This window comes from Triturus cristatus, chromosome 7 (assembly GCF_964204655.1).
Source record: "Triturus cristatus chromosome 7, aTriCri1.1, whole genome shotgun sequence".
NCBI classification, from domain to species: domain Eukaryota; kingdom Metazoa; phylum Chordata; class Amphibia; order Caudata; family Salamandridae; genus Triturus; species Triturus cristatus.
In genome coordinates this window covers 1,376,337,144-1,376,357,725 of record NC_140590.1, presented here as the reverse complement: position 1 = coordinate 1,376,357,725, position 20,582 = coordinate 1,376,337,144, and the positions used below count along the sequence as shown (strand labels likewise).

The following is a 20,582-nucleotide window of genomic DNA, read 5'->3' as shown; positions in this document are numbered from 1 at the left end:
AAGGTTAGGCTGACAAACCTGTAGGTGGGTCATAAACACTGATAACTAGTCCAATGATTACATCAAGCCATGGATTAAGGTGGTGGGAGGCTTTCAGCCCCTCCCCCCTTGCAATAGACTAGTACCATGGAAGGTGTGAGTCCGAAACTGCTTGGACCACAGACAGATCGAGGGTGCGTACAACTGGCCCAGAGTGCAGTAGCCATGGTGTAATGAGGACAAAAGAAAAGGAACAACAACAAACCTTCTGGACATTCCTGGGACTGGGCAGCCACCAAAAAGAAAAGAATTGTTAAATTAGTGTATCATCATCTCTTTCCCTGCCACATGCACAAACAGCTTCTGCAAAAATGAACTGAACGCCTAAAATGAATATGAAATTGAACACCCCATTGGCAACACCTCTTCCACAAAACACTTGCCCCCAAATTCATGCCCAACAACTCGTAATCCTCAGGGTGAACTGGTAACAACCAAAACGCCAATTTCACATCACCTTTTGCCATCAGCGCGCCCTGGCCGACTTTGTTCACCAACTGCACCGCCATGCCAATGGATGCATAGTGCACCCTGCTACATGCCCCAGGAACAAACCCATTGACCAACAGGCCCTCCAGCCATGACAAATGTTGGATCAAGTGGAATTCCCCTGGCTCCTTCTTAGGAACCACCCCGACTGGAGTAATCTGCAAATTCTCCAGAGGCCTGTCATCGAACAGCCCTTCCATCCTCCCTTCTCGCATCTACTTCATTAATTTGCCCCACACGAACTCCTGATGCCCTTTCACGGACTGCAAATTATCTGCCCATTGCAACACTCTGAGACCTTCATAGCACAAGCAAAAACCAAACTAAAAACTAAAAACCAAACCAAAGGGAGAGGAGTTGGCCTAACGGCTAGGGCGCTCGACCTCGGACCTGGGGAACTGGGCTCGAGTCTCGGTAATGACGCTGAACATCCTGTGATTCTGGGCAAATCACAATCTCCCTGTGCCTAACAAAGAATGAATGTGTGTCCTAATGTAACGTAACTGGTGCTATGTAAAGCGCTCTGATACCTGATTGGATTCGGGTCAAGTTTGCGCTATATAAAACTCTGAAAAAAAAAACTGAAAACCTGGCAACAACAACTCCCTTTCCCCCTCATTCCTCAACTAACCATCCCAATGCCGCAGCATCTCCATCTTAACTGGCGTACATGTTCTTTCCCATAGGGTTTTGCCCCCCTCTGCCCTTACCCCAATTGCTGGAACCTGTCCACTGACCCCCACTGACACTTGGCTTCCCAAACACACCTGCCTGAGGCCCACACTGTGTGAGCATGTGCTTTCTGCTGCATTTTGAGCATTCATGTTTATGCTTACAGTACTCCTGCATACATTGTCCCCTGTTGTAGGACTAGCAAGCTCCCCCACTCCCCACCTGTCCTCTCCCTGCCCCACCTACTCCGCCTGGGTGGGAGGCCATCGAAAGGGCTTGTAAACAACCGGCCACCCACTCACTGTGTACGTCAATGGAGCAGGCCACTCTAGCATCATCATCTGGAGGAACAGATCATTGTCCTGCTGCCCCCAAATACCATCAGCATCATCCGCAAGGAGGGTGCAAAACGCCTCATCGTAGTGCACCCAAGCCAACCCCCTGAATGTAACTTGCTCTTTCCACACCACATCGAGGTACTTAAACAATACCACACACCTATCCGAATATTTCTTATAGTACACACTCGCATAAATAAGAAAAGCTGCTGTCCAGTTCACAATATTGACCTGCACCTTGGGCCTGCAGGACAGCTCATACTCTTCCTCCTTGCAGCCCTCCTTTGCCCTCCCTTCCCTATGTAAGAGCTTAACAATCTCCAAGTACTCTCCTTTCCAGATACGCTCCTTCATGGCCAACATTAAGCGTGCCTCCAAAGGCTTCATGATCCCCAGATTTTTTTACTTTACCTCCTTGCTCTCCTTTTTCTCCTCTGTCCTCACCCTATTCCCACAACTTCAGCACCGTCTCCTGTGATTTGTCATTCGTACCATTCTTCTCCTTACCGTTCCCCCCGCTCCATCCGTGCCAGTCCCCTGATCGTGCACATACTTACCCTTCAATAAACGAAGGCCAGACTCCCCTCGGAAGTGAATGTCTGTCCCCACAGCCTACATCCCAACTTCCACACCCCCAGCAGCAGTGCCCACTGTGCAAGGCTCCTTACCTGGCCTCAAGGTCGGACCTATATCTGTTTGGATGGACACTGCCCTTGCCGATTCTGAAACTGTGACAGGCCGCTGTAAAACACCAAATCTCCCCCTTTGGTTAATTTAACTGAGCCCTCGATGCTTATCCTGAGGCGCCGACCACCACATACTCTCAAGCACCTTGTCCTCCACAATCTCTGCTTCCTCTAGTTCATCCTCTCCATAGTCCAGTTCCCTCTCTGCATCCTCAAATGCACCACCACAAACTGCACTCATACCCAGCAACTCACCATCTCCCACACCACCATCACCAAATTGCTCCTCATAAAGGTCTTGAATAGGGTAAAATACATGCAAAACAGATGCAGATCCCATTCCTTGCCTCTCTGGAGAATCATCCAATGCTGTCCCAGAGCCGGCCACACAGACAAAAGATCTGCCTTCAGACCGGGATTGTCAGGCAACACCAGACCCTCCCAGCTAACCAGATACCGCCTCTGCTGCCAGACCTACCTCAACTACCTGGCTGGCACTAATCTGACCCTGGCCTGCCTGCCCATAAACAATAAAGTGGCCATTGTGGCACCACACCCACCTCCCAGGCCCCCCGACCCAAAACACCTCTACCCCACCCAAACCATAGATTGCACCCTGGGCAAAGAAAAACTCTCCATCCTTCCACCATCTCCCAACACCTGCCCACCCAGAACCTGAAATCTCCTGGGCAACACCCTCCCACAGGACATTTTGGGAATCCGTTGTGCCAGACAACCACTCCCAAAACCCCCCTACTGCTGACATGGGGCCCCACCTGATGAAAACCCTGCCCTCCCCTGTGCCTGGTACATACTGACCTGCCCCTGTCGCTCCCAAACCTTACTCTCACCAGTAAACATGGCTTCTGCCACCACGGTCGCCGAATTGTGATGCTCCTGCCCAGTCTGAAAATAGGGCCTGCCAGCGCAGACTCGATAAATCCAGCAGCAGGTCCTGGGCCTCACAAGCCCCGCCCTCTGCCATCACCATAGCCTCCTCCCAGCGGGGCAAGAGGCATCACTGCACTCTTGGTCTACACTCGGGTCGCATCCTCAGTCCCAAACCACAGCGCCTGCATGTGGACAGGCCCAGCCACCACATTCCCTCTTGCCACAGGGAAAGCTGCCCAACTTGGACATGCGATCCCCTGCAAAGCACGCCTTTTACCAAGCCTGCCTGTGCCCCGGCCTGCCTCTGCATGGGCAGCTGCGCCGTGGCCTTTTACCTCTTGCCAGTACAGCGGCCCCAGGGACACGTGAAGCGCCGGGCCCCCACTTATAAATTCCTCCCACCTACTGCAGCATGCCACCTCAGCTCAAGACAGCCAGCCCAATGTGCTGCCCGACGCACCCTTTGCAGCACTTATGCCTCCCCACTTTTGTTTTTGGGATATAGACTGTAAAGAGCCTCCTGGCCTCTCCACAACATTGTTGCACCTGTAGCACACCTCAGGGCAGGCTCGCCCAAGGAGGTAAATAAACGAATGAAATACGACTCGGGGTCTTTGCCCATATTGAGTAAACCAACTCTGTTGTTGTCAGGATTACAGAGCTCCTCAGGATCCGGGCGATGCTATATATGTCCACCTCCTTATATCCCCGGACTCCAACCAAGGGTTACAGAGCCCAGAGGTGATCAGGCGAGGGAAAGGATGGCGGAAGGGTCAGCAGGGACAATAATATGAAAAGATAAAGAAGACAGTTACATACACTCCTCATGTACACAGTCTACTCTCATAAATTCTCACTAGTAAACATCAATACCTGTGGTTTCCGTATGCATAGGAAACTCTATCTGAGATCCAGCTCTCAGCCATGCTCAATCCTGACCCATTGTACATTGCTCTTCCTGAGCATACACCAGAAACAATCTCTATCTTGGATAATGTTTGGTCCACCCTTAGAGAGGAACAAAGGTCTTCCGTCAGACCAATCCTTCCATTGGTGAAATCCCACCTTTCAACATAACTGAACTCAAAAGTAACTAAGGATGGCTTCCACGGCGAGTACACCGCCGCCTTTTGGTACACGTGATGTAGCGCTCCGTCACCAGGGTGAGGATCAACACGCTAAGGTCCCTATATCCTTAGGAAGTCTGATGTTAGGTTATCCCAGCCGAGACCATCAAGTATCCTCTACTGTTGGTGCTTCTCTGAGCACAGTTCACTGGAGTGTCTGATGTGTACGTAAGTACTCTGATTAGCCCGCGCTTGTGCTAGGTTGGTATTTAGCTCCTCCGAGCCTTGCCTAAAAATCGTGCTCCTTCGAGCACTGCCGGAATGTTATGCTCCTCCGAGCATAGACTGAACATCGTGCTCGTCCGAGCACTCTTCAACAGTCGTGCTCCTCCGAGCACTGGTTTTGCATAGAAATGGAGACGACTCGTCCGAGCCGTTTACGGTAAGCAAAGGGAGAGGCGAGCGCTCAGGAAATGGTCGCGGCAGCAGTGTTCAGGGGTTCTCGCTCAGCCGAGCGTACTTGGAACCGATCACCTGAATGGCTCGCTCTCCGCTTCTCCTAGAATCTCTTCGTCCTCCGGGACGCTGTTGCCAATATACACAGTGGTGTCTTCAGCTACGAGTGATATAAAATAACGCACGCCTTCTGCCGCGCTTGGCTTCCTGATATAGACGCCCACTTCCTGGTTCTAGGGTTGATGGGACATGTAGTTCCTATACGCTGGGTAGGCGCTGCGGACCTCGATTCCTCACAGTTGTGTGCATTTTGTGGGTGTCGGGTAGGCCTCTCTCCACATGTGGGCCAACCCGCTACACTGGCGATGAGGCCGATGCCAAACCAGCGTCTCGCTTGCTCAACTTCATCGTCCGTCTGACTCCTCGCTGGTCCTACAGTGTTGCCCGGCAGCAGAGCATGTGGGGAAGGACGCCCTCAAGACATCCACATCGGCAGCAGACTTCGAGTACTCCAAGGAGCTGGCTGCCCGTTCCAGCCCCAGCGGTGACTGCTGGAGGTCCCGCCGATGCGTTACTGTCTGCCAGGTGGGTGTGTCCCCTGCGGCCCTCCACTGTTGTCACGCACTGCCAGCTCACAGTGCTTGCGGCCCTGCCCGGCGCTCGAGGACAGAGTGGTGCTCCCTATCCTGCTCCAGTGACCCAGCAACAGATGGCCAGGCCCCGCCCAGCAGATGTGCCAGCATCCGGCCATGCTGCGGTGACTCGCGGGCAGCAGGTGGGCTGCTGCCAGTCCCTGTGACGTGGGAGGTCAACCAGATGCGCCTCTCAGGGCCCAGGCAACTCCTCCAAAAAACACCAAAAAAAGAAGCTACGCACATCCTAAATAGACAACCAGCACAGAAAAAAATAAAAGAAAGTTAGGGCAAAAACAGAGCGGAAAAGGAGTCACTACCCAGACAGATCAAGAAAAGGGAACAGGAACAGGAGTGTGGCACAAAGCCAAGAGTACAGGCCAAAAAGAGTGAGACATAAAGCCAAGAGGGCAGACAATCAGAATAAAGAAAAAGTTGAGTATCGCTTAAGCAGACAGGAAGCCACCATGAGCACACCTCCTCAAGAGGGCGCAGCAGGCCTGTCAGCAGGCGCAGCCTCATCATCTCAGCATCATAGCCACACCGCGGTGACACCGCTCCCGCCTTTTAGCGAGCTTGCCGATCCTGCGACTGCAATCCCCCGCTGGAATCCTGGATAGGGCGCCTCAGCCACTATTTCAGGGGCACAAGAGAAACTGATGGAGCCGTCAAGACATCGTTGCTCATGCACTACGGCGGGGAGAGCTTTATGACCTCTTCGAGACCCTCCCTGACAAGGCAGATGAGGATGATTTCGACGCTGCGGTAGCAGCCCTGAACCGGCATTTCGACCCCAAATCAATCCAGACTTCGAGCAGTTCAAGCTGAGACAGGTCAAACAGTCTATGTTAGAAATGGGATTTCTGTTTGGCTAGGACTTGCGCCTAAGCCAGGCAGAGACCACCATTCTAGTCACGGCAAGGGAGTTACACACTGAAGAAAACACCTGCTCGAACCCCTTGGTAGCTTGGCAGAGCAGTCAGGCTTATCCCAGAGTTAATGTGTAAAGCGTTTGCGCAACACACTCACACAGCGACACACTATTTGCACCACAAAAGAAACTCCACACAAGGTAGTATAAAAATAGCCTATGTATTACTCATAAAACACATTAGAATGTAATCACATATATACACTGTGCCACCTGGCACTAGGTATTACTTTACAGGGATTATATACACCTACAGGGCCAATCGGGCCACTGTCATAACCCCACAATTCACAGGTAATGAAAAACAACCAGTAACTACTGGTAAAGGCACTTAGCACAAAGCATCAGGCACAAATCAAATAACGGCACTTAGCATATCACATTATGCATACACATAATTTGCAGTGCACCATTGGACACACTTACAGTGTGCACATCTTAGGTATATACATCCAATATCACCACTGGTAAAAGAACACCCCATATACCTTTACATCAGGGCAATACAATCATGACTCAATATATGTGGTGCACAAACCCTGGGAATGTATCACCATACTCATAAGAACGTCAGGCATAACACTGCCCGTTGCCTTTGATACAGTAAATCTCCACATATATGCTGGAACACATTGGACCTCCATCAGAGGTCTTGCCCCGACCTAACACTAAGGTCCTGTGCGGCTCCTAATGGCGGCAACTTTAAAATCCAGGGCCCCTACTGGGCTCGCTCTGGAATGCCAAGAAAAGAAAATGCCCCCAACAAGTGTACTTAAATCTGCAGCTGCCCGTAACCCAGGCGTAACTGCCACCAACACGAGAGAGCGACCCGGTCACTACTCCAGGCTGCGAGGGCCAGCCGCACCCCCTCTCCTCAGAGGCCCGCAATCAGCAGGTCTTTCTCTCCCCAACAGGAGGCACAAGGAAGCCCGCCGCAGCCCACATTCGGGCTGCTGTGCAGTGCGTACCTTCAAGCAGGAGGTGGGGACGACACTCACCTGCATCCGATCGCAGCGGTCCCTTTGTTGATGCCGGCTCACAGCACCTCTCTACTTCCTGGTGTGCGGTCCCACTTGGGCCGCCATCACATGGTGCAGCCACTTCGTCCCTCAAATGAAGAAAAGGGGTATGACATGGAGCGAAGTCTCCGCCGGTCCCGCTGGCTTCTTCTTCCACAGAGAATGCAGGGAAACAGGGAGGACCCAGCTGTAGGAAGCCGGCGAGGCTATGGATTTCCCTCGGTGTCCGGCGAGCCTGCGAGGCTCCGTCTTTGTTCTGGCCAACGCGCGGGGCTCTCACCGGTACACAGGAGCCCCACCCACCATCAGGCACAAGCTTGACTTACTTCCAGCTCTGGCGCTCTGTTTTTCCGGCTGGCCATGCCCCAGGTCAGGCTCTACTCACCTGACTTCCTGCTTCACAGAGCAAAGTCTCCGCAACCTCCTGGCAATACGCGGGGCTCTCCCTTTCCTCCCGAGAGTCCCGCCCATGGTCAGGCACAGACTTGCCTGACTTCCGGCCTCTTCATCGCTCGGACAATCCCCGCCCGGGATTCCCTGCCACTTGTGTTTTTCTCTGGCAGCACGGAGTGAGCTCCTCCTGGACACTCGGCCTTACAGCACTCCCTGAGAGCACTCTGCGGCACAGCTCCAAGCAATGCCAGTAGGGAGCAACAACACTTTCCACGTGCTGTGGCTGGGACCCTCGTATAGGGTCAAGAACCTAGCGCTCACCATGCACTATCTTTCAAAGATAGGAGGGCAACAACACAGTGCCAAACATGCACTGTTACTTCTCAGCCAGGACAAACCACTGGGCCCCAAAGGCTAGAGGGGCAGAGCTGGGCACAGGTAGGCCAGAACGTAGGGGCCCCCAGGAGACAGCAGCTGGGACCCACGGCGTTTCCTCCTCGGCCAGCAGTCCTTCAGCTTCCCGCAGGTCACCCAAAGTCCCTCTCCTTCATGGGGTCACAGCCCCAATATTTATACCTCATATGTCTTTGTTTTCCCCGTGTCACAGGGTTCTGTGTCAGGCCTAAACCAGTTATGGGGGCCACTTAATATTTTATTTACAGTACAGAACAACCTCCTTTGTAAGTGTAGGCTCTGGCCCCAGACACACCACAGGGGGGCGGAGCCAGCATTGTGGAAGGCAGGCACAGTTCTATTCAGGCCCAGGTGCTACTCCTCCCACTACTCCAAATGCAGATTGGCCAATTCAGCCTAGTGCTGACTCACCCAGCTCCTCTGGGGCCACTGCACCTCCCCAGCCCCTGTCACTCTAGAGCCAGACATGCAATACACAACAGGCAGGCACAAAGACACATAGCACACAGAAATGTCAACTTCTAACATTAGCATTTCTAAAATAGTGATAATAAATCTGCGAACATCATTACGCAGCATTTATTATCACTATTCCAAACATACCAAACTTGACCACTCTACTCCTCTCATGTCAGGAATTACCACTGAGAGGGCAGCCTCACAGTAGTGAGAAACCAAAATGGCTCTTTGTCACTACCAGGACATACAACACAGTCAAGGCACATGACTACCTTTTCCCTAAAGCGCACCCTGCACATGGGGCTAGCTAGGGCCTACCTTAGGGGTGACTGATGTGTAGTAAAAGGGGAGTCACAGACGTGGCACCCACTTTATGTGCCACGTCATAGCAGCAGCAAAATGCTTGTGCAGGCCCTGCAATGGCAGAGGCGTGAGACAGGTTTGAAAGGCTACTTTGGTGGGTGGCGCAAGCAGTGCTGCAAGCCCACCAGCAGCATTTAATTTACTGGCCCTGGGTATCTGAGATACTACTTTACAAGTGACTGATTGGTAAATTAAATGCGCCAAAAAGGTGTAGACCAATCTTATCATGTTTTACCATAGAGAGCACATGCACTTTACACTGGACAGCAGTGATAAAGTGCCCAGAGTCCTAAAATCACCAACACCAGGTCAGAAAAAATACCAGGAGGAAGGCAAAAAGTTCAGGGATGACCCTGCAAAAAGGGCCAAGTCCAACAGTCTGAAACGGAGTCAGTCGATTTCTTCTACGCCCGGCTGAGGAAGGCTCGCCAGCACATGCACCTTCCAAGACCAGAGGGAAGAAATGCGGGCCTAGATCATCCAAGGGTGCCGCTCGGTGCTGTTACGGACACTAATTCTGTGACACCCTGGAATGTCCCTTGACTACATCCTGATACTGGCAAGGCCCCATGAGTTGTCAAACTCCTGAGTGGATGAAATGGAGGCAGCCCTCTACAGGGGCGCGGTCGTACCCAGTAACCCCAACACATCCAGGTCAAAAAGGAGCGAGTGGAGGCCATTCAGAAATGCCCGAGCCATGCCTGTATTCCCCCGAAAACGCCAATGAGCGGGTCCTGTGGAAACTGTGGAATCAAACATCCCCCAACAGGTCCCTGCTACGCAAAAGGGAAGGTCTGCTCCCGAAACGGGAAACCGAACCACTTTGCCAAAGTATGCCGGAGCAGGAGATCCGGGGCACTCTAAAACAGACCATGCGGGCCCGGATCCAACCTCAGGCAGTTGTCAATCAAGGATCACCGCGCCCAAGAAGACCCAGGGCATGGTTGTGACACGGAGGGAGAGGATGTTGACGTGTTCATAGTATCCTTTGCCGGTCCCGCTGACCGACGGCAACGGCCGCCCACATGTGCACTCTCCGAGTGGCAGGATCTACAGTGCAAGCACTCATTGACACCGGGCCTCTGTGAATGTCATCTATTCAGAACAATATGAATGCCTCAAACCATGCCCCCTCAATCTCCCACCAGAGTGAGAATCTACACCTACGGTGGAGCCCACCCTCTCCCTCTGAGAGGAGTAATAGAGGTCAAGGTAGCCAACGACAAGCATGCTACATGAGCAAGGTTCCACATGACAGATGAGAAGAAAGCAGCTGCCATTTGGCGGAGGACCTGGGACTGGTTTTTTTCACCAAGAAAGTCCACGACTCCCCTGCCGATGCCATCCTGCGTGAATTTCCACAGCTGTTAGAGGGCCTAGGGAAGCAGTTCAAAGTGCATATTGATCCCTCAATCAGACCGACAGCGCTGAGGCACAGAAGGGTGCCCTTTCACCTACGGCCACAAGTGGAGGAGGAGTTGAAGAAACTTGAGGATCTCTGTGTCATTGAAAGAGTCACATGCCTGACCAAGTGGGTGTCGCCTCTAGTCATCGCCCCAAAGCCCAAGCAGCCAGGGGCCTTCCAGTTGTGCGTCGATATGTGCCTTCCCAACCAGGCTGTGAAGAGAGAACGACATCTGACACCCACTATGGATGACATCGTGGCTGATGTCAACCGGGCAAAGTGGTTTTCCAAGCTCGACCTAAATGCTGGATACCATCAGCTGGAGTTCATGCCTGAGAGCAGATACATCACCACGTTCTCCACACACGTGGGTCTGAGGAGGTACAAGCGGCTAAGATTCGGGGTGTTTTCGGCTGTAGAAGTCTTCCAAAATGCCATCCGGGAGATCCTGGAGGTCTATAGGGAGTCAAAAACCTCAGCGATGACATTCTGGTATTTTCGAACACTCTAGAGGAACACCACATACATCTGTGGAACACACTCCAACGGCTGGCAGTTAGTGGCCTCACCCTCAATAAAACTAAGTGCTCCTTCTATCAGGAATCTGTGCATTTCTTTGGATACATCTTCTTGCGTAGACCTGAAGAAATTCATTGCCATTCGGGCAGCCCTAGTAGAAGAAGTGATTCGGAACTGCCACTCATGCATGATCACCAGAAGTGACTCAGCTCCGGCACCGGCCATCACGGAGGAGCCCTGTGCCAAACCATGGTCCAAAGTGAGCATCGATTTTGCAAGCTTTCCCGATGCCTGCAGCACTGTAGTCTTGATGGACTCGCACTCGAAGTTCCCTGTCGTCGAGGTGGTTTCTTCCACGGCATTTCCTCAAGTCCAAGTTGTCCTAGACAAGATGTTTGCGATACTGGGCCTTCCTGATTAGATTAAATATGACAACGGACCCCTGTTCCAGGGCAGGGAGCTCCAGGACTACTTCGCTGGAAAAGCCATCCGACACAGGAAGATCACTCCTCAAGGGCCATAGGTAAACGGTGAGGTTGAACGCTTCATGCAGACCCTCAACGGGCGAATTGGAGTGGAAAAGGGGGAAGATGCGGAAAGCTCTCTCCATAAGTTCCTGAATGCATATCAACAAACCCCACACAGCACCACCCACTGTCATCATCCCATCTGCTTTTACTTAGGGTTCGTTGATCAGTTTAGGATTAGTCATACTGATTATGCGCTGAACCTGTTGAACGGAAGCTCCATTGTTTATATGACTGTAAATGTGGCCTTGCAAACTGTTCCGATGGTGGATTTGCTAGAGACTTTATTGTAAAGTTGGAAGGGGGAGCGTTTATTTAGAGAGCCTGTCAACGGGGTACAGTGAGCATGGTTATACTAGGGCAATTGTCCAGTTGGATGTTTTCAGCAAGGGTCGATTACTGATTGTCATGTATTCGTATGATCTTGATTGTTAATAAACATATTTACAAAAAAAAATCATCCCATCTGCTTTTCCGGCGCACCCCGTTGGAAAGCATCCCGGCAGACCCACCTTGGCGCCCAGCTGAACTGGACAGTGAAGCCACTCAGACCCAGAGAGAAATCACCAACCGGAAGTCAAGCCTTGCACGAGGGGCCCAATCATCCTCACTATGTGTGGGGGACTATGCTGTTGTGAAGGACAGATACCCTGGGTGGAAGTTCCAGACGCCCGATGAGCCTGAGGTGTGGAGAGTCATCGCCATCCAAGGGACCAGGGTTTCTGCCAAGAGGGGCACGCTACTGGTGACCCGAAATGTGTCATGGTTCACAAAGGTGGCAGGGCCCCGCCCCAGTCAGGAGCGGAATGCCGTTATGGAGGTGGAAGATGACTCATTCGGAGATCCTATACCATTCACGGTGGCAGCCGGAGAGGACCGTGGCTAATCCGGGACCGGTGTGGTTGCCCCAGGTGCTGACCCGGCATGCCAGGACACATCGAGCATGCCCGTGGCCGGCGGCCCAGATGGAGTGAGGCCCACGCCCAACCCCTGGAGCCAGACGTATGGTCTCCAGCCTAATCCTGCTCCTAGCCAGCAGCTCAGAGACTTTGTGTGTGTCGTGCCTCCACGGCAAGAACCACATGAGTGATGGACACTAAAGAAAAGGAGGGATCTAGAGAGCCACCCGGCCGCTCTACAACATTGTTGAACTTGTAGAGCTCCTCAGTGCGGGCTCGCCCTGAGGAGATAAATAAATGGGCGAAAGACTGCTTGGGATCTTTGCTCACACTGAGTAAACCAACTGTGTTGTGTGTATTTTGTGGGTGTCGGGTAGGCCTCTATCCAAACGTGGGCCAACCCGCTACAGGGACAAGCAGGCCACACCCCCGCTGACCTCGACTGCACCACGTGGGGGACACCAACTTGTTGCAGGGCCCCCGCTGACTGCAAATTGGCCCTGTATGCCACCTGCAGGGTCATCAGGGCCTGGCACACATTATCACTAAGAGCTATTGCCACCAAAAGTCAATAAGCAACTCACGAAAGGGGAAAATAACGTGTACTGTTCCTACCAGCCAGGGTAAACTAAAATGGCACCCGACCCTTGTCCTCTGACACTAAAAAACCCTCTGACCCCGCACCCACACCCCAGGTCAATCAGACTGTCCCTTGCCCTTGGACCCTAGCACCCGCCAGAAGATTCCGGGATGGTAGCACATTCTGGCCACCACCTCAAAGTCCTCAATCTGGCCACTACCAAGGTGTTAATTTAGGCTCTAATTCTGCCCTTGCAAATGCATATAAGTCTGGGCAGAGTTGGAGCACATGCCTTGCAAAGATACCGCATCATTCATAGAGAAAGAGAATTTCACGTGGGAGGCAGAAGTCCTGGAGCGTAAATTAGAGACACAAACACATGAAAAAGCAATCAGTGCTTTGCATCCCACGCAAACCTTATAGAAAAAGTAAAAAAGAACAGAGTACAGTGATTATGTGGTGTAGAAAACCTGCTTTAAGGCGTGGGGGAGTATTTTTTTCGGCGTGCCGTGTCCTATTTCCATAGACATCCATCATTGAGTCATCCTACATTTAAAAGAAACTAGATAAACTTCTAGCACGCGGCTGCGAATGTTTCCAGTGTTCTTTAAAAAAAGGGGCGTTCCTCCCACAGAGCTAAGACGAAGAGGAAGCGCGAGCCCACAGGCTTTGTGAGTGTTGATTCACGCGCATGCTGCGCGCCGCCTTTCCTTTATCTCGCTTGATGCGTGCTCTTCCCTGGGCCGCAAAGCTGCGAGGTAGGCCAGCGTCTTGTGAGATATACTCAGCCAGTCCCGACTATTAATCCAACAGCCCTTTTACGCATTAGGATATTTGAGCCCATATTTATAATATTTTGCTCAGTGCTGGAAATCGGAAAAATACTCCGGCTTCTCATAAATTTGGGTTGAAGGGGTGCCATTTAAAAGATGGCTGACTCACAAGCGACGGTCAGGGGGAGAGAAATGTGACAGAAAAATTAAACATTTATTTTTTGGGAAAATCTGCTTCAAATGTCTTGGCAACAAGGACAAAGGTTTTACTAAATATTGCCTTATTGTAGCAAACAGCCCGCTTTTTAAAATAACATTTGCGGTTAAGGCCCTGTTGCAGAGATCTTTGTCTAGCCAGCAAATTATGTGATATAATAGCGGTAAGATAACCATGATGATCAATACAGTTGCCGGAGATATCTGTATGCTTGTCTCATCATAACATTGTACTGAGTGTTAATGTGCCAGATAAAAATCACGGCGCTAGACAGACGGCTCACAGATCTGTATTTTCTGTTTGTTGCAGAAACAAATTGCGTGACCTGTAGGTCACAAGTTACTATCATTGTAATATACCTTAGTGAGTTTTGAACAGGCATCGGGGAGCTGCATGCACACTACAAAGATTAAGTTTTGAAACTTGCTGTGCTTTTTGAGCAACATTTTATTATTTTAATGTTGCAAAAAAGGGACACTTTTGGTAGAAATTACGACTTCTTACTAAGAGCTCTATACATATTTTTTTAGTGTAATTACTTATATAGAGGGGTGCATCTGACATTCTTATGGTGTATGCATACCTCTTACATACAAAGCTGACAGAACTCAAAAACCTGTCTGTAAATCGTAGTTTATCTTATGAGTACTTATGAAGAGACAAGCTGATTTTCTTTGTTTCCTGGTATCTGGGCCAGAAGTAGAGGTAGGGTTAAAGTGATCTTATAGTTAGGTATGGTAATAAAATCTCACTTTGATTTAAAAAAAAAAATATATATATAGAAATTCACTTGGAAAAAATAAATGTTAACAATACGTTATAGTTGGATGAAAATGTCAGTTGAAACTTATTGTTTTAAACAAAAACAAAAAACAATGAAATTCACCAGTTTTAGTTATCTCCAGTGGCTGTGACTCATGCCCTCCCCAAGCACCTCTGAATACCTGAGATATCACATTACTTATTTTTATGACACCATTGATAACATCACTGCAACATTTGCAATTACATCATTGATGACAATCCTGAAAAGCAGTTTGGGTTCTAGGAGGAGTAAGTGATGTCTCTACAGAACTGGAGTCATGTAGCAGAATTTACAAAATCGTATTAAAATCCTCACAGCTTGTGAATTTAAGAGGAGCAAAGAAACGTGTAACCTGCTCCAAGTGTAAGTTCCCATCATCAAGACTAGAAAATAACAGGGCCTAGATTACAGGTCTAAAAAAAATCTAAATTAATTTACCACTTGACATTCCTCAGGAGATAGAACTGAAACTATACAGACAGTATTTGATATACTGTATATTCAGTTTGTAATTAGGAAAAAAAATACTTTGCACGTGGAACAATATGTACACTTTGCTTTCTGGGACTTGTAGTTTCTAGTATAATCAGTTTTGGAAATGAGGGGAGTAAAAACTTAAATTCAGTTTGTATCATGCTCGTATACTACTATGCAATACTATGTTTATATTCACATATATAAATAGGAACATACCAATATTTTATAAGTAAATATGGATGATGTTTTATAGTTCCCTAAAACATTGAACACGCTTACTAATAATCATGGTTCAAGTAGGCACGGAAGCCAGAATGCTCAGAGTTATACATTTGCACATTTCCTAGACGCGTAGCCTTGATTTTGAACCTGGCAAGTTAAAGCGAGATTTCAGGAGAATAATGAGCCTAGTATTGTATTTATAAATGATATCTTCCTCTCAAGGACGTCAAGCACTTCCTCCGAGAGAAGATCCTACCACCTGCTCATTAGATAACATTTTGCTAAGAGTAGTACACTACTGTCACATGGTTAACCTCTATTGACCTGTATCGAGGAAAAGAATATATATATTGGTCTAAAATTCTATGTATTTTAGCGCTGTGCTCCAACTGATCTTTTTTTCTGGCCAGAGCTCTCTCAGTTGAAATGGAAATTGGTGTGGATTTCCTTTGCTGTGCTATTTGCTATTTTGCATTAAATGCCAGTTGAACTGTAGGCTTCCTGACATGTTGTTTTCTATTTTTAACAGGGGTATCCATTTGAATTCCAATACAGGCAGCAGCTATTGTTGAGCCGGATCTTGGGTGGACACAGTGGAGTGTGCTGATTTTGTCCAAGTGCAGACCAGTGGCGGCTGGTGATATTCGAAAGTGGTGATGCGCAAAGGCTGCGGATATGTGCTGCATCACGCTAGTGAGCACAACTGTCAAAAGGGGATTCTATGGGGGTTCTCCCTAGAGAAAACTCCAAAACAATCATGCACCCCAAAGCAAACCCAATGACTACAAAGCAATTGTGACAGTAGATACCCACAACATACAAACACATGAAGAACACTTCATATTTAACTGATTAAAACTGCCCAGCTACTGTAGTGTGCAAACTCCACAGCACAACAAGCAAGGTTCTAACTATCTTAGCTGCACAGTGCACACACGGCTCTCTTGTCTGTCCACAATGCACCTGCTCCACACCCTTCCTCACAGTCTTGCAATGATGACATTCAGTGACAGCGACACAGCTTTCAGACTCTGTAACTTCACAATGGATAAGAGAGAATAGTCCCTTGTACCTCACATATCCCTCCATTCACCCATTCCCAATGTACATACCTTACCCACAAACCCCAAAGACAGGCCACACAACTTAAATCAACTAACCTCCCCTCGTGCCATCCTTGGGACCTGCAAGGGCTGGGCTGCGTGAGTGGGCCAGACCGATGGGAGAAGGGGGAGGGAAGAACAGTGAGGAGCTTCATCCCCAGGCAGTCACCGAGGCCAGATCCTGTCTGATCTGCTATCCCTACAATGCACAGAGCACCAAACGCCAAAACGAGACACCAGGGTTGAAACTGGAAGATATATTGGGTCCCTAGTATTACAACCCCAGCAACGCTTGCATCGCAACCATTGCAGAGAGATCAGAACATAAAACATGTCAGTCCTCGGGTGCGCTGAGGAGTAGTAGGTGGAAAGATGTAGGTGCGCTGCCCATAACATGCAGACATGAGGCTGCAAACGATTGACCAGAGAAAAACGCACAGCACCTGCCACCAGACAAAGCGTCCCCCAACCACTTCGCAATCGTGGAGACCATGCAAACTTGCACAACCTTAGCAACTTTCAACCATAAGGGCAGACTTCTAACAACACTTCTCCAGACCTACAACATGCCATGCTTGTATTGACGGCAGCAAACGAAAAGCTAGTCATGTCAATTCCTGTCAGCTTCAGAAAAAATAAACGGCACTGGCAAAACCAACAAGCCGACCCGTAGTCGGCTCACAGCTGGGCCCATAACAAAATCCATTGACATATCATAGAGGCAGCCCTCCGCATTCCCGCAAACTACCTTCGTGAATCTGACCGCGAGCCAGGTCACAGAACGACAACAGTTCCGTAACCGCCGAACTGGGTGAGGCGGCCACTCTCCACTCTTTGTCGTGCACAATGACGCCACTGGTGCTGCACACGAAGTTGGAGGAGGAGCAAGGAACAGAAATGGCCAATCACTGCATGACCATGCAGTGATTACCATGCAGTGATTGGCCAAAATTCTGGTGTGACCAGATTCTCCACAAGCCCTCTGTGCACAGGACAAGAGGCCCAAAACCGCCTGTCCTAAGCCAGTCCAGGCGTGCTAAAAGCATGAGATCAGCGCCAGGATTGGCCTGGTCAGGCCAATGGAGCGCTCACTAGGAGCCTGGAGAGCTGCAGCTGCAACCCTCCCCTCCAGGCTCACCAACCACATGGTGAGAGGCACCCAGCATCCAGTGCACATGTCAGGCTGGTTGCGTAAAGGCAGCTGGCCAACCAGCCATGCCCACTTGTGTGCAGTCAGCATGCATAGCATTCATAGAGTGCTGCTGACGTCAATATCAAGCTCCACCCCCTCATGCTTCGCAACTTCACTCTCCTTCTGTAGCGCAATCAGGTCTGGCAGCGGCCAAAAACAAGATGCTGTGTCCCAAATCAAAACGGCAAATCTATTCACCTCATCAAGGGGGGGCACCATGGGGATTAGGGGGGCAAATAAACAGGGTAGCAACGCCCCAATAGAGGAACCGCCTCTGGTGCAGACACTGAAACGCATTGCCACTGGCACTGTGGGTGCTCTCAGTTCAGTGCCTCAACCTCCAGGGGATTAGGGAGGTCTCTTAATTTCAGTTCCAGCTGGGCCCAACACAAATGCCTCACTTAAAGAGCCATCTTCATTACTTATGTGATATTTTAAATATAACGAATCCTCACGAAATTTTCAAAACTAGTTTGATGCTCAATTTAGCTGCTGTCTTGAAAGTTTCGGGGCGATATGTCAAGCGAGGGCCAAGGAAAAGGGGGGGTTCCAAAATGCGTTTTACCCATGTAAATTTCCATAGGAATTTTAGACACAGCTACAGCCCGAACTGCTGGATGGAATTACACCACATTTGGCAGGAGGGTAGATGTTGGTTCAGGGAAGTGCCTTTTGGTGATTTAATGCAAATCCATTCAGTAGTTTTGGAGTTATATAAAGGTTTTTCAGATGCAGAGGATCTGTGACCCCTCCCGAGAATTCGTGCTGAGATCTGATTGGCTGCCAACATTTCAAACCAGGAAGTGCTGGCAGCCATATTGTGACTCAGTTGAACTGAGTCACAGAAAAAAACTTTTAAAAAAAGAAAAGGGGGCATGGTAGAAACACCCTGACCCCTTAGGCCGCTTGGGGGGTCCCACAGCGATCCCCCACAGGGCCAAAAAAGCATTTTTTACAAAATGTTTGGCAGGAGTCGTGCTGGATCATCGAATCCCGTCAACATTTTTTCAAAATACGGAAGTGCGGACTCCAGCGCTTCCTTTTAATCGATCCTGGGGGCATTTCTATAATATGTTGGAGGGAGGGGCATGGGGCCCCCTGCTAAGAGCTTCCCTGCGGCATTTTGATTAATTGATATAGGGGTTGCCTTGGGCAACCCCTTGCCCTGGGGACTGCCACTTCCCCAGGGCAAATGTTATATTGATGCAGTGGGACCCTTGACGCCCCCAACAGCCCTGGGGATAGGCACCTCCCTGGGGCTAAATGAAATATTCATGAGGGGGGGCTTCGGCTCCCCCTGCAGCCCTGGGGACCTCCACCTCCCCGGGGAATGGGGTTATAATTAAAGTGGGGGGTCTCATGGCCACTCGCAGCCCCGACCACCACCACCTCCCCAGGGCTGTGTCCTGTAATGGAGGAGACCCCAGCCTGGAGCCACACATGGCCCTAGGGACTGCCACCCCCCAGGGACGCTCCTGCTACCTCCAGAGGTGCCCACCCTCAGGAGGTAGCTGTCCACCAAGCCATAGCAAACTATGCTCCGCTTCTAGCAAGCGGGAGCATAAAAAATGCTCTTACTTGCTGAAAGCGGAAAAGAATTGCTTTTGGACAGAGGGAGGTGCATGTTCAGCAGCTCCCTCTGTCCAAAAGCAATGATGCTCCCTCAGGATGCGGGAAGCTGGCAGAGACTGCGGGCTCCTTGAGCTCCCCCCACGGTCCCCAACAGTGACAATTGGGTGCCCTGGGTGGTACCAGGGCACCAACACTAGAGGCCAGCCCCCTCCCCTTGTTTATTATTTTTTAAAAAATCAAAAGGCTGGGCCCTGGGGGATGGGCTCATTAATTTTAAATACAAAATGGAACAAATTAGGCTGGGTCCCGGGGGATTGGGTCCCCAGGGCTGAAATCAACTCAGGAAGGGAGGACACACTGACCCCCCTTCATCCAGAAAAGGCCTGGCACCAGCGGATGGAGTCCCAGGGATTAAAATAGGCCCAGGGAAGTAGAGACATGTGGCCCCCTCCCCTAATATTAAAAGAAAAGTAAATAAAGGACCAGCAAGGCGCTGGAGGCCCGCCCCCTTTTCCACCACCAATCTGCAAGCACGCCTCTTGGTGCACTTCTGGTAGGGGCATGAAGTCTCCTTGGCTCCAGAGGGTCCTTGGGGGCCAACGAGCCCTCATGTTAAATCCAGTAAGTCCAAAAGAGCACGATCGCTGAGAGGACGTCAGAGCCACGCCCCCTTTCTCCACCACTCTGCAAACATGCGTCCTGGTGCACTTCTGGTTGGGGGAGAAAGTCTGCTTGACTCCAGATGGTCCTTGGGTACCTCCAGTAAGTCCCACAGAGCTCAATTGCTGAGAGGACTTTAGAGGCCATGCCCCCTTTGTCCACAACACTGCAAAGGGCCTCCTGGTGCACTGCTGGTTGGGGTATGAAGTACCCTTGACCCCAGGGGGTCTTTCGGGGCCAACAAGACCACCTGTTACCTCCTGTAAGTCCCTCAGACCACAATTGCTGAGAGTTCTTCGGAGGCCACGCCACCTTTTCCACCAAAATGCCTTTGCGAGTCCTTAATTGCGAATATTAAGGTATCGCAATTAGGGACTCTTAAAAGCCTATGTATGTAGGACTCGCTATTAAAATAGCGATTCCTAAACATTCCTTAATGCGACTCGCAAATTACGAGTCGCAATTAAGGATTGGCTTCCCATTCATTCCTATGGGCCTACAGGCCCATAGGAATGAATGGGATATTGTGCATGCAATTTCAAGGGTGCAAAGGTGTCTAAATGACACCCTGTTGGAGCCCTGAAACTGTGATGTGCACCCATGTTGCGCACACACATGCCCCAAGGGCATGTGTGTGTAACCTGAAACCTTGAAAAATAGTGCATTTTTCAAAGTTTTTGCACAATACAGACCAGAGTAATTTCTCTGTATTTTGCGGCCCCAGATAGCGAATACGCTATTTCTAAGTGCTTCTAGCATTGCATTTAAGAAATTGCAAATTG

General features: G+C 50.1%; 1 pseudogene; it reads left to right on the top strand.

Moving 5' to 3' along the window:
* Positions 1–20,582, top strand: part of LOC146812097 (uncharacterized) — a 163,947-nt pseudogene that overhangs the window by 80,482 nt on the left and 62,883 nt on the right.